Genomic DNA, 12,931 nt, shown 5'->3' on the forward strand with positions numbered 1-12,931 from the left:
AGGAGAGAGTTAACTCCTCCCATCTGTGTTTAATCTCTTTCTCCCTGCTGGCTTATCTGTACCAGCCTAAATATGCTCCAGTCTTAAATCTTTAAAACAAAGCTTCACTAACCCTACATTCCCCTGTAGTTATTCTTAAATAATAAAACAATAGTTTTTTGGTTTAATATTAAATTTTATTTAACATGTTAAAAGTGTATTAAAAGTAAGACATTTGACTTTTTTCTTATTAAGTGTTTGAAATCTGGTTATATTTTTACATTTACTATATATCTCATTGCAGACCCTAAATTTTCAATGGGTAAAGTAAAAGGAATCTTATCAAAATAATAATAATTTTTTAAAATAATAATTTAACAAAAGTATTTTATACTGCTTCATTTTTTATTGTGGTAAAAAAATATAAAATTTACCATCTTAACCATTTTTAAGTGTACAGTTCAGTAGTGTTAAGTATATTCACATTGTTGTACAGCAGATGTCCAGAACTTTTTCATCTTGCAAAACTAAAACTTTACCAGCTAAACAACAGTTCCTGTTTCCTCTTCCCCTTAGGGCCTGGTTTCTATGGATTTGATTACTTTAGATACCTCGCATAAGTAGAATCATACAGTATTTGTCTTTTTGTAACTGATTTATTTCACTTAGTATAATGACCTAAAGGTTCACCCATGTTCTAGTATGTGACAGGATTTCTTCCTTTTTAAGGCTTAATAATATTCCATTGTATGTATATATACCACATTTTACTTATTCATTCATCTGCTGTTGGGCATTTGGATTACACCTACCTCTTGGCTGTTACGGATAGTGGTATAGTGAGCATTGGGGGTACAAATATCTTTTTGAGACTCTTTCAATTCTTTTGGATTCTAGTTCTTTAAAATACCAAAAGTGGTATTGCTGGATCATATGGTTATTCTATTTTTAATTTCTTTTTTTTTTTTTAAGATTTTATTTATTCATGAAAGACACAGAGAGAGAAAGGCAGAGACATAGGCAGAGGCAGAAGCAGGCTCCAGGCAGGGAGCCTGATGTGGGACTCGATCCCGAGACCAAGGATCACACCCTGAGCCAGGGGCAGGTGTTCAATCGCTGAGCCACCTAGGTATCTCTCTATTTTTAATTTCTTTAGAACCTTATACTGTTTTCCATTGAGGCTATACCATTTTACAGTCTCACCAGTGGTATACAGGGGTTCCAATTTCTCCACATGTTCACCAACATTTGTTACTGGTTTTTTTTTTTTTATTGTAGCTTTTGATTATAGCCATCCTAAGAGGTATGGAGTATTAATTCATTGTGCTTTTTTTTTTTTTAAGATTTATTTATTTATTTATTCATGATAGACACACACACAGAGAGAGAGAGAGAGGCAGAGACACAGGAGGAGGGAGAAGCAGGCTCCATGCCAGGAGCCCGATGTGGGACTCGATCCTGGGACTCAATCCGGGACTCAATCCGGGGACTCCAGGATCGTGCCCTGGGCCAAAGCCCTGGGCCAAAGGCAGGCGCCAAACTTCTGAGCCACCCAGGGATCCCCTTCATTGTGCTTTTGATTTGCATTTCTCTGATGATTAGTAATGTTGAGTATCTTCTCATTAGGTTTGGTGGCCACTTGTAGATCATCTTTGGAGAAATGTCTGTACAAGTCCTTAGCCCGCTTTTTAATTGGACTGTTTGATTTTTGTTGTTGATTAGTAGAAATTCTTTATATGTTCTGGTTATTAACCATTTATTAGGTATATTATTTGCAGATATTTCCCCTGTTCCTTGGGTTGCTTTTTCACTTTGTTACTCGTGCCCTTTGATGTGATAATATGTGATTGTCTGTCCTATTGTCTGTTTTTGTTTTTGTTTCTTATAATTTGGGTGTTGTATTCAAGAAATCCTTGCCAGAAAAAAAAGAAAAGAAGAAGAAAGAAATCCTTGTCAAATCCAATATCATAAAGCTTATCCCCTGTTTTCTTCTAGGAGTTTTATAGTTTCAATTTTTTAATCCACCTAAGTCAGTTTTTGGATATGGCATAAGATAAAGGTCCAAACAAAATATTTTGAACATATTTCTAAGACTTTGCTTATGGAAACAAGAGTAAAAGGTCTGAAATATATGGAATAGTTTTAATTTGGGGGGACTGATGACAGTAATGAAGCTAGGACACAGTTCTCCAATGGTACTTAGTAATATATTCTAGCGTGAATTTTTCTGTCCATTTTGTTTCTTATAGTTGTGAGACACCAATAAGGAAACAATCAGTAGTTTAGGACTAGCTGAAGCTAAAACATAAAATGATTGGGAAGAAGCCAAGTATCAGAGTGCAGGTAATTGCTTTCTGTGCCTCTTTTTTATAAATATATAATGCATGTGGTTAGTTGCTGAGCATATTTTTTAAGACCATTCTGTCAGGGCATTTAGTAAGATTTCAAAAGTATCCATAGCAATTAGATCTCATGAAATATTTATTAACCTCATTAATTTCTCTAATTTTAGGCCTTGTGCTTTGGATACATTAATTGAGACTTCAATAGACTAATTTCAGTTTGTTAAAAATTAAAAATAATTTTTCTAAGTTTCTAGCCTTTTCTTTTTCCTGGTATATTGAGTACATTTGTCAACACATTTGAATGATTTTTCTACCTTTGAAAGGCATATTATAACATTAAGAAAGCTTTCAAGATTTATTCTGTGAGTCTGGATATTTTTAATCGTATGGTAGCTATTTACAGAAAGTACTAAAAAAATTTCATTGAATCCATTTTGGAGGATACAGAAGGATGATAAAATCTATTAAACGCCAAAATTAACTTTCAACTAATGTATATTGTGTTAATTTTTTTATTATAAAGGGTTTACATGTTATGAAGTTGTTCAGTATGATTTATGTCTTTCTAAATGTGACAGTGTGACTGAATTTTCATTATGCATAGTTTGGGTGCACCAGAGGCAATAAATCAAACTTGGTGCTGGAGAAAGCAGATTATTAAGTAGTTCTTAAAATGTTTATTCATAGTGCAGCATTCTTTATGTCTCCATTAAAAATTACTTTTGGTACTTGAACCTTTTGTGAAAAGAAAAAAGTTGTTAATAAAAACAAGTTGTTCTCAAAGTATACTAGGGTTTATGAAAGGCTGTCTTTCTGGAAGATAAAGTTAATATTCTTAAAAGTAATATTTCTAATTCACTTTTAAAATAGTAATATTTCTTTTAAAAAGAATATTTTTCTGATAACTCCTAGGAAGCAAACAGTACATCTGTTTAATTCGCCTTGTTAAACATCAAGACATGAGGGCATAATTAAATAATGGTTTTCCTTTTTTCTTTTAACACTGTATTTTTTTTTTAATTATAGAAATGCTAGGTGTAGAAAATTTAGGAAATCCTAATCTATGCAAAGAAAATAGAAAGTGGCAAATAATGCCACCAGTTAACCATTCTTTTAAAATCATTTATTCAAATATTTGAATATCTGCTCTGTGCTTGTGTACCATTATAGATATTTGGGTTATGAAAGTGAATTATGAAAGTTCTTGTTCTCAGAAATTGAGACTGGTCAGGTAAGAGTGTTATCACAATTACTGTATTTTGATACAAATATGATATTTAAATAATAAAACTTAGGCATAGAGGGAGAGTCTTGTGGCAAGGCAATAGTGTAATTATTATTATAATTGTAAAGCATATTCTGAAAAGTAATTTCAGGGGTTTTGTGAGTGTCTAAGATAGTTAAGTAATGATTATGCATTCGCCCCCCCGCCCCCGACTATTTATTGAATGCCTGTTAGGTGCTAGGTGCTGTTCTAGATGGCCACAATATAGCAGTGAACAAAACAAGTGGGAGCCCTGTTCTTAAGGAGTTTACATGCTGTGGGGGTAGTGAGGAGAGAGAAACAATAAACAGGTAAGCAGATTTATGAAAAGGATAATGACATTCAAGAAAGAAAATAAGATGATATGGTCAGATCTTAATAGTCTGTTGTACTGGTGACTAAAATCTGCAGCTGATCCTCACATTTCCATTTGGCCGTTAGTTTGTCTTCACCAGGAAAACCTTTAACTAATAACTGCCAAAGAGAAACAAATAGTAGCATCTCTGGTTATTGCCCTTTGCCTTATCCTTTCCTGGAGGTGTCTCAGTGAAATTGCTAAACAGCAAAAGTAAAAAGGAATTTAGAGGAGAAGCAAGGCATTTATCTGGCAAATTTTTGTCTTTGCATGAAGCTGAGAGTTTGTTGAGTTTGTACCTGGCAGTATCCCAGCAGAACTTACTATTCGTATGTTCTGTTAACAAAAACAAACCCTGCCAGTTATTAGGAGGAAACAAGGGTAAATGCTTTTATCAATCCTTATGGAATTTTCAGTTTTATTTTAAACGTCTTTCATATCTCTTCAAAAAACTATCATCTCTGTCAGTTTATAAAGAACTCTTGATTTGTAACTTAGCTGATTCACCATCTTTACAATTGGTGTGTAAGACTTTTGTGCCCTGCTTTCTTTGGTACATAAGAATTTGGAGTGTGACTCATGACTCATCAGTTGACGTTGTGGTGCATTTTTAGAAACAAAGAATGCAACAGCAGATTTCCCTTAAGCAGCAGGAGTGGAAGTGAATGCAAGAAAACACAAATATGCCTATCTTTGTGGGTGTTATATGTTAAATTGATTCTTCAAAGTGTGTTACAACACTGGACATTTCAATGAATAGAATACATATAAACTGTATGTGTCTTGCAACAAAATTCTTACTATTTTTATTATGTGGTAACTGCATTTCTCCCGTTTTTATGGTATGTACTCGTTTTGCAGATAGATACAATACTTAATATTTAGGCTTATTTTTGAAACAGATGAGGCAATGAAGAAAAAGCATCTTGGGCACAACACTTCATTTTTAGTGCTCCATAATACTGTTATTTTTTTTTTCATAATGTTATTTTTGATGATGATGTCTTGTTTGCTTACTTTGCTTTTTAATTTTAATCATGTATAATCATAGCGAAGCTTGGCTGTATTCTACTTCTACTTTATTTCCTTTAGTACATGCTCCTGCCATGGTCTACTTCCATACACATAAAAGTCAATCTGCACAGGGGTACCTGGCTGACTCAATTGGAAGAGCACACAACTCTTGATCTTGGGTCATGAGTTTTAGCTCTACATTGGGTGTAGAGATTACTTAAAAATAAATAAATGAACTTAAAGTCAGTTTGCACAAATAGATATTTTATGAAAAACAAGCCTCACTCCCAATCCTGTATCCCAGCCATTCAGTTTCTTCAGAGTTGACTACTGTTAGTTTTTTGTATATTCCTCTATTTTGCGCATATAAACTTATGTGTATCTATATGAACTAATATTTTTAAATACATACTGTTCTTGGGGCGCCTGAGTGGCTTAGTTGGCTAGGTGTCTGACTCTTGATTTCAGTTCAGGTCTCAATCTCAGGGTCATGAGTTCAAGGCCATCTGATTAAAAATAATAAGTATATACATACATACATACTGTTCTGTACTTGATTTAAATTAGCTAAAAATTTGTTTTCTTTTGTTCTTCTTTTTGAAATTCAGTTTTTAATGTGTTTGCTGATCTCACCTGAATTGTATTACCTTAAAAAAAGTGTTTATCTCTTGAAGACCTGTATTACCATGTAGGGATTTACTCAGCTGGTTACATAGATTTTTGTTTAAACCATATAATTGACCAAAGAATAGGTTTCAAGTGTAAAAAAGGTCATAGTCATATTCTAGGACTCATAATGAGATAATTTTTCAAAAGGAACTCAGTAGGATTGTTTTGTTAGAATGCAGTTGAATGATTTTATAGAAATTGTGGTTTGAATTCTAAAACCTGAAAGAGGGATCCCTGGGTGGTGCAGCGGGTTAGCGCCTGCCTTTGGCCCAGGGTACGATCCTGGAGACCCAGGATCGAATCCCACATCGGGCTCTCAGTGCATGGAGCCTGCTTCTCCCTCTGCCTGTGTCTCTGCCTCTCTCTCTCTCTCTCTCTCTCTCTCTCTCTGTGACTATCATAAATAAATAAATAAATAAATAAATAAATAAATAAATAAATAAATAAATAAATAAAAATTAAAAAAAAATCTTAAAAAAAATAAAACCTGAAAGAACAGCTAATTGCTGGCTTATAAGTGAGATCATACGGTATTTGTCTTTCTCTGACTGGCTTATTTCACTTATTGTAATACCCTCAGGGTCCATCCATGTTGTTGCAAATGGCAAGATTTCATTCTTTTTTATAGTATTCCTGTGTGTGTGTGTGTGTGTGTGTGTGTACACGTGCATGCACGTACAGGTGCATTTTTCCATTCATCCTTAAGTAGATACTTAGAATATTTCCACATCTTGTCTATCATAAATAATACTGCATGAACATGGGGTGCATATGTATTTTCGAGTTAGTGTTTTTGTTTTCTTCAGATAAATACCCAGAGATGGGGTAATTTTTAACGTTACACTTGGCTCCTTTGTCATAAAGTGATTGAACATATATGCATGGTTTATTTTAGAGCCCTCTTTGTTCCATTCATTCACGTGTCTGTTTTATGCCAGTACCATACCATTTTGATTACTGTAACCTTAGAGTATAGTTTGAAATCAGGAAGTGTGGTACCTCCAGCTTTTTCCTTCTTTCTCAAGATTGGTGTGGCTATTCAGGGTTCTTTGTGGTTACAAATTTTAGGATTGTTTGTTCTATTCCTGTGAAAAATGACATTGGAATTTTGATAGAGATTATGTTGAATGAAACCGTATGTTGCTTTGAGTGGTATGGTCATTTTAACAATGTTCTTCCAACCTAAGAGCATTGAATATTTTTTCATTTATTTGCCCAGTAATGGTTTCATCAATATCTTATAGTTTTAGTTGTGTATGGGTCTTTCATTTCCTGGGTTAAATTTATTCCTAGGTATTTTATTTTTTTCTGTTACAATCATAAATTAGATTGTTTTCTTAATGTGTATTAATGTATGGAAACAGAACATTTTTGTGTATTGATTTTTTTATCTTGTCACATTATTGATTTTGCTTATTCTAACAATTTGCTGGTAGAATCTTTGAGGTTTTATATAAAAACTATGTCATCTGCATTCAGTGACAGTTTTACTTCTTCACTTCCAATATGGTTGCCTTTTTTTTTCCTTGCCTAATTAAGTGCTCTGGCTAGGAGTTCAATACTATGTTAGATAAAAGTGGCAAGAATGGGCATCCTTTTTTTGTTTCTGATTTTAGAGGAAGATGCTTTCAACTTTTCATGGTTGAGTGTGATATTAGCTGTGGACTCGTCATATATGGCCTTTATTATGTTGTACATTCACTCTATTATCCCCTTTGTTGAGAGTTTTTATTGTAAATGGATATTAAATTTTGTCATATGCTTTTTCTGTATCTGTTGAGATGATCGGGTGATTTTTACCATTCATTTTGTTCACATGGCCTATCACATTGATTTGTAGAGTGGAACCATCCTCACATACCTGGAATAAATCCCATTTGATCATGATGTATGATTCTTTTAACATATTGTTTAATTTGGTTTGCTAATATTTTGCCGAGGATTTTTGTACTGTGTTTATTGGGGATATTGTCCTCTAATTTTCTTTTCTTGTGGTATCCTTGTCTGGTTTTGGTATCAGGGTAATACTGACAATGAAAAGAAACAGATTGCTAATATATACTACAACTTGGATGCTGAGTAGAAGAAGCCTTACACAATAGAGTACATAATCTATGTTCCCATTTATATGATGTTCTAGAATAAGTGAAACTAATCTATTGTAAAGAAAAAAAAAAAAATTGGGCCAGTGGTTGGAAAGGGACACAAGGGAACTTTCTGGGGTGTTGATTATGTTCTATATCTTTATTACATAGATGTATGCATTTCTCAGGAATTCAATGAATATATATTTTAATTTAACCAATGCACAAATACTAATTTTACCTCAAAAGGAAAACATAAACAAATATCAAACTTCAGTTAATGATATGCGTGCTGTAATATTTAGAGAGAAATATGCTGACTTCTGCATTATACTCTGAAGTGCCTGAAAAGCTAAGATGGAGGGAGGGATGGGTAGATATGTGATAAAGCAAATTTAGAAAATGTTAACAGTAGACTTGTAAGATACACATATTTACTGTAAAAAAGAAAATATTAAACTTAGAAAATTTTCATATTAAATTGTTGGAAAAATATTGATAATGGAAATTTTACGATGCATGATTTGTTATATAAACTATTTTTTTTCTCTTTGCTTTGGTGATATTTATCTATATAGTTAATTATATTAAATCATGTCCTTATTTTAGGAGTCAGGGTACAGAGAAGTACATTCCAGCTCATTAATACAATTGTCTTTCGTTGGGATTGTTTTTAACATTTTCCTTTTTTTTTTTTTTTTTTTAATACAAAAAGTAGGGGATGATTATGCCTGGGTGGTTGAGTTGGTTAAGAGTCTGACTCTTGGTTTTGGCTTGGTCATGATCTCAGGATTGTGGGATTGAGATCTGCCATGCTGGGCATGGAGCCTTCTTGGGATTCTCTTTCTCCCTTTGCCCCTCCTCCCTCAAAAAAAAAATTAGGCAATGTCTTTAGATAATTATAAATTATGTGGTTTCTCTGGAATTCTACTGCATTTTGCTTATATAATGCTTTTTTGTTTTTTCTTTAATTGCTGGAGAAGAGGGAAGGAGTGGTAAAGTTTCCCAACTTCAGGAACCATGGATCGTGGACTTTGAAACTGGTTGCACCAGGGTTTGAATCCCATTGTGGGCACTTACAGCCTGCTATTATAACCTATCAGATCCTCATTTTTCTTATCCATAAAATGATAGTGGTAAGCACTTCATCTGCTTCAGAAGGTTTCTTAGGAAAAGTAAATGAAATTACATTTGTGAAGCAATTAGTATATAGTGTCTAGCATGTAGTAATAGTAATAAGTAGAGTTATGAAGCAATAGTGAAATCCTTGGAAATGGACTTTTAAGACTTCTGGGTTGTTTGAGGAGGAAGTAAAGCTGTAAGGTGGTATGCTTAGATGAATATCATTACATGTTTGATTGACTCTGAATGAACACTCGTGACCCAGGAACAATACCAGGGACATTTATGGATAGATTCCTGCCTAAAGACGTTAAATCAGTAGGCTGCTCCCAAATGACCAGTATGATAAGGCTTCAACATTCAGAGTGGTGCTTGAGAATGAGAAGTTCAAGTAGTACATACTCTTTTTTTTCTATTGGTGCTCAGCGTCCATTCTCCTTACTTCTAGCCACAAACTCTAATTTCCCTTGTTGGGATCTGCTTTTTCTTCGCTTCCATCTATGTGCTTCTGAGAAGTTGACTTAGCGCCTTGTTTCAGGAATATAGCCGATCTGGCCTGTTCAAGGACCACACATCCTTGGCAACCTCAGTTGGTTCAGAATGGGTAGGACCAAAGACTAATAGTCAGAGATAGGAACATGTAATTCAGGGGCTCTCGTTGGCAATATCATAGAACTGAACAAGGGCTATGATTATGCGACCCTAGAACTGCTGGGGACCAGCTGCCACATATAGCCTGTGTGTGAGCCCAGTCCAGAGGAAGCAGAGTGGGAGAGAGTCCTGAGTCCCATCACCAGACTTGTTTTTTCACTTAAGCCAGTTTCAGTCAGATTTTCTATCATTTGCAACTGGAAGAATCCTACACAGAGCTGCTCATTCAATTTGTATCTATCAGTACTGTTGCTTAGGAGTTTTTTTACGTAGTAAATGATCCTGTAGTCAGACTTTTACGTCTCTATGTATGTGTATTTTGCTTGTATAACGGCTGACTGCTGGTTAGATTGGAAGTTCCTTGAGAGAAGAGACTATCATACTCCTGTTAAATACACTTTCCATACTCATATAGATACATAAACCTCACCTAAATTCTTTCTCTCTTTTATATATCCTGGGTAATTTATCAGTAACTTTGAATTAATGATTGACTTAAAAAATATTGATCTTCTGTGTGCTAGGTGGTATGGTTGGTGTGCAAAGCTTGTAATACTGAACAGAACACAGGTCCAGCACTCTCAGAGCTTACATTCTGGTGGGGGAGATATATTAAATAATGATACAGAATAATAATTACTGTGATCAGTACTAACAGGGAAACACATAGGGTGTTATAAGACCAAGTAATAGGAGATCTGTCCTAGTCTTGGGTGCCTTCTGGAACTTTTTTTCTTTTTTAAGACATCACATTTTAAAAAACAAGGAGTTATCTAGAAGAGGATAGTGAGAGTATTACAGGCAGATGGAACATTTACAAAGGTCTTCAGTCAAAACAGGGCATGACATTTTAAAGGAATGAATAGAAAATTTGTGGAGTAGAGAAATGAAAACGATGAGGACTGTGGGAAGAAATAAAAGTTGGAGAATGAACTCAGGCCAGATTTATGCAGAGTAAAATTGGTAGGACTTTATACAGGGTTAGGTGTAGGAAGTAAGGGAGAGGAACATCAAAGGTTACTTCTGAGTTTCTGGCTTTTGTGCCTGTATGGTGAGTGCTAGTGAGCCCATTCTCTAGGGGAAGACCAAGTTTTAGTGGAAATGATCTTGGGTTTGATTTTGGACCTGTTATGGTGTCTTTAAAACAACCAGGTATGTATTTTGTTTTATCATGCTATGAAGGATGACACCTGCCCCCAGACAGTTTTCATTTTGTGGCTCCTTATCTTGTAGATATAATATAACGTGGGAGTCTCTTCAGTCTTTAACTACCTGATAATCATTCTCCCTCTATAATGCTAGCGTCTTAATTCAAGTTCTCTTTTTTTCTTAGACTACTCTCAGGCTTTTTAACTGGACTCTCTCCATTCTTCAAACCTCCCCTTAATTCTTGTTTCACAATGTATCCAGAATAAGTTTTTTAAATTATAGATCTCATCTTGTCATTGTCCTTCTTAGAACCCTTTCATTTCTTCTTCTTCTTCTTCTTTTTTTTTTTTTTTAATAGAACAAACATCCAAATCCTTGACATTGTCCCTAGTGCCTTATGAATTACTCTCACCCCTGCAGACTTCCCAACTTTTCCTCAGGCTCACTGATGGCTTCTCAAAAGCTGACCTTCCTCAGTTATCAGCTAAAACGTCACATTCTCAGGGAAGCCTTACTTTGAACTTCCTTGTTAGGCTCTTCTAATGATATATCATGTACTCGTGTTGTTTCATATGTATTTGTGTCACTGTCTAATTAAGACCTGTGTACTAGATTAAGATCTGTGAGGGCAAGGGACTATCTGTTTAGCTTTCCATAGTAATCCTTTCCTTGGCATGTAGCATATGACCATCAAATGTTTGTTGAATGAAATCATGAGCTTTCTAGTGCTTAATTTATGTACCTGTTATGTACCATGTTAGTTAACTGATAGGGGAAAACAAAATAAAGTGGTTTTTTTTCTTTTTAATACATATGTTTTACTGTTAGGTTTTCTTTATTTGGACTATTTCCATGGGAACAGCAACCAAGATTGTTGGGGATACTATAATACTCTATAGGTGATATTCACTGCTGCCATTGTTAACCAAGATGCAGAAATTTAAATTTTTAGGTGAAGATTTCTTGAATCTGAGAACCAAGTATAGAAATTTCATTGAAGGGAGAGTTGTTAAATATTTTTTTTCCGGTACTCTTTTGAAGATCTTCCTTTCCATAAAATAGTTTGCTACAGAGCTCCAAGAGTTGGTAAAGGATGAGTGCTGTTCTGTTTCTGCTGGATAACTTTGTTGTTTGTTTTCATTTTGCTGTCTATCACTTACTGATTTTCTTTCCTAGTGAATGCTTTGTTAATAAATATTACTAATAAACCTTTACATAGTTAGGACATAAATATATAGTCTGTAACATAAGTGAACCTCTCTTATTAGGAATCGTAAGTTAAGACTGTTGGGGTGCTTGGGTGGCTCAGTTAAGCATTTGCCTTCAGCTCAGGTCATGATCCTAGGGTTCTGGGTTTGAGCCCTGTGTCAGGTTCCCTGCTCAGCAGAGTTTGTTTTTTCTGTCTCCCTCTACCTCTGCCCCTCCACCCACTTATGCGATCTCTGTCTCTCCCTCTCTCCCCTCTTGTCTTTGAAATAAATAGAATCGAAACAAAAATAAGTTCAGATTCCATTGAGGATGCTAGCAGAGATAGTGGCATTTATATCTAACATTACTTCTATAACTCAGAACCACTGACAAGAAAAAACAGGTGGGATTCCAGATCTTGAGACATTAATTTATGAGGTAGTAGTAGATGGCCTTGGGTGGACAGCATTGTTGTAATGAAGAAAATAAAGTTTCCTTTTATACGTTAAAGGCCCAGGAAGAAAGCTGTAAGCATGGTTGAAACATTTCTTTATATACCCTTTTATGTATGAAGGTTAAATTCAGAACTTTGAAAAAATTTTGTGCCCTGTGGCATATATGAGTGAAAGTTTTCCAAGAAGCTTTTAGAGATTGATGGACAGTTCAAAAATTGAGATGCTATACAGTTTTATGTTCATTTCAAATTGATTTTTTAAAGATTTTATTTATTTATTCATGAGAGACACGGAGAGAGGCAGAGACACAGGCAGAAGGAGAAGCAGGCTCCCTGATGGGAACCCATGTGGAACTCAACCTGGGGACCCTGGGATATGTTCTGAGATGAAGGCAGATGCTCAACCACTGAGCCACTCAGGCATCCCTCATTCAAACTGATTTTGATATCTGAATGCAGAAGTAGAAAGTTACTTGGATTTTGTGAATGTAAAAAGGAATGTTGATTTTGAAGGCCCCATTTTATCACAGTTAAAAAAAATGCGAAATTTGGGGAAATTACCTTGAGACTAAAAAAATGAGGTCTCTGTAGTGTTTTGGTTCTTTTTTTTTTTTTTTTAAGTATTTTGGTTCTTATGCAAATAGCAATATCTGTTTT

The 12,931-nt window shown here is 34.7% G+C and overlaps 1 protein-coding gene across 3 annotated transcripts in view; it reads left to right on the top strand.

The window, feature by feature from the left end:
• LNX2 (ligand of numb-protein X 2) overlaps nucleotides 1-12,931 on the top strand; it is a 75,985-nt gene that overhangs the window by 7,418 nt on the left and 55,636 nt on the right. The gene's annotated exons all lie outside the window — the stretch shown is intronic.

The sequence above is a fragment of the Canis aureus genome, chromosome 24, assembly GCF_053574225.1.
Source record: "Canis aureus isolate CA01 chromosome 24, VMU_Caureus_v.1.0, whole genome shotgun sequence".
In the NCBI taxonomy this organism is placed as follows: domain Eukaryota; kingdom Metazoa; phylum Chordata; class Mammalia; order Carnivora; family Canidae; genus Canis; species Canis aureus.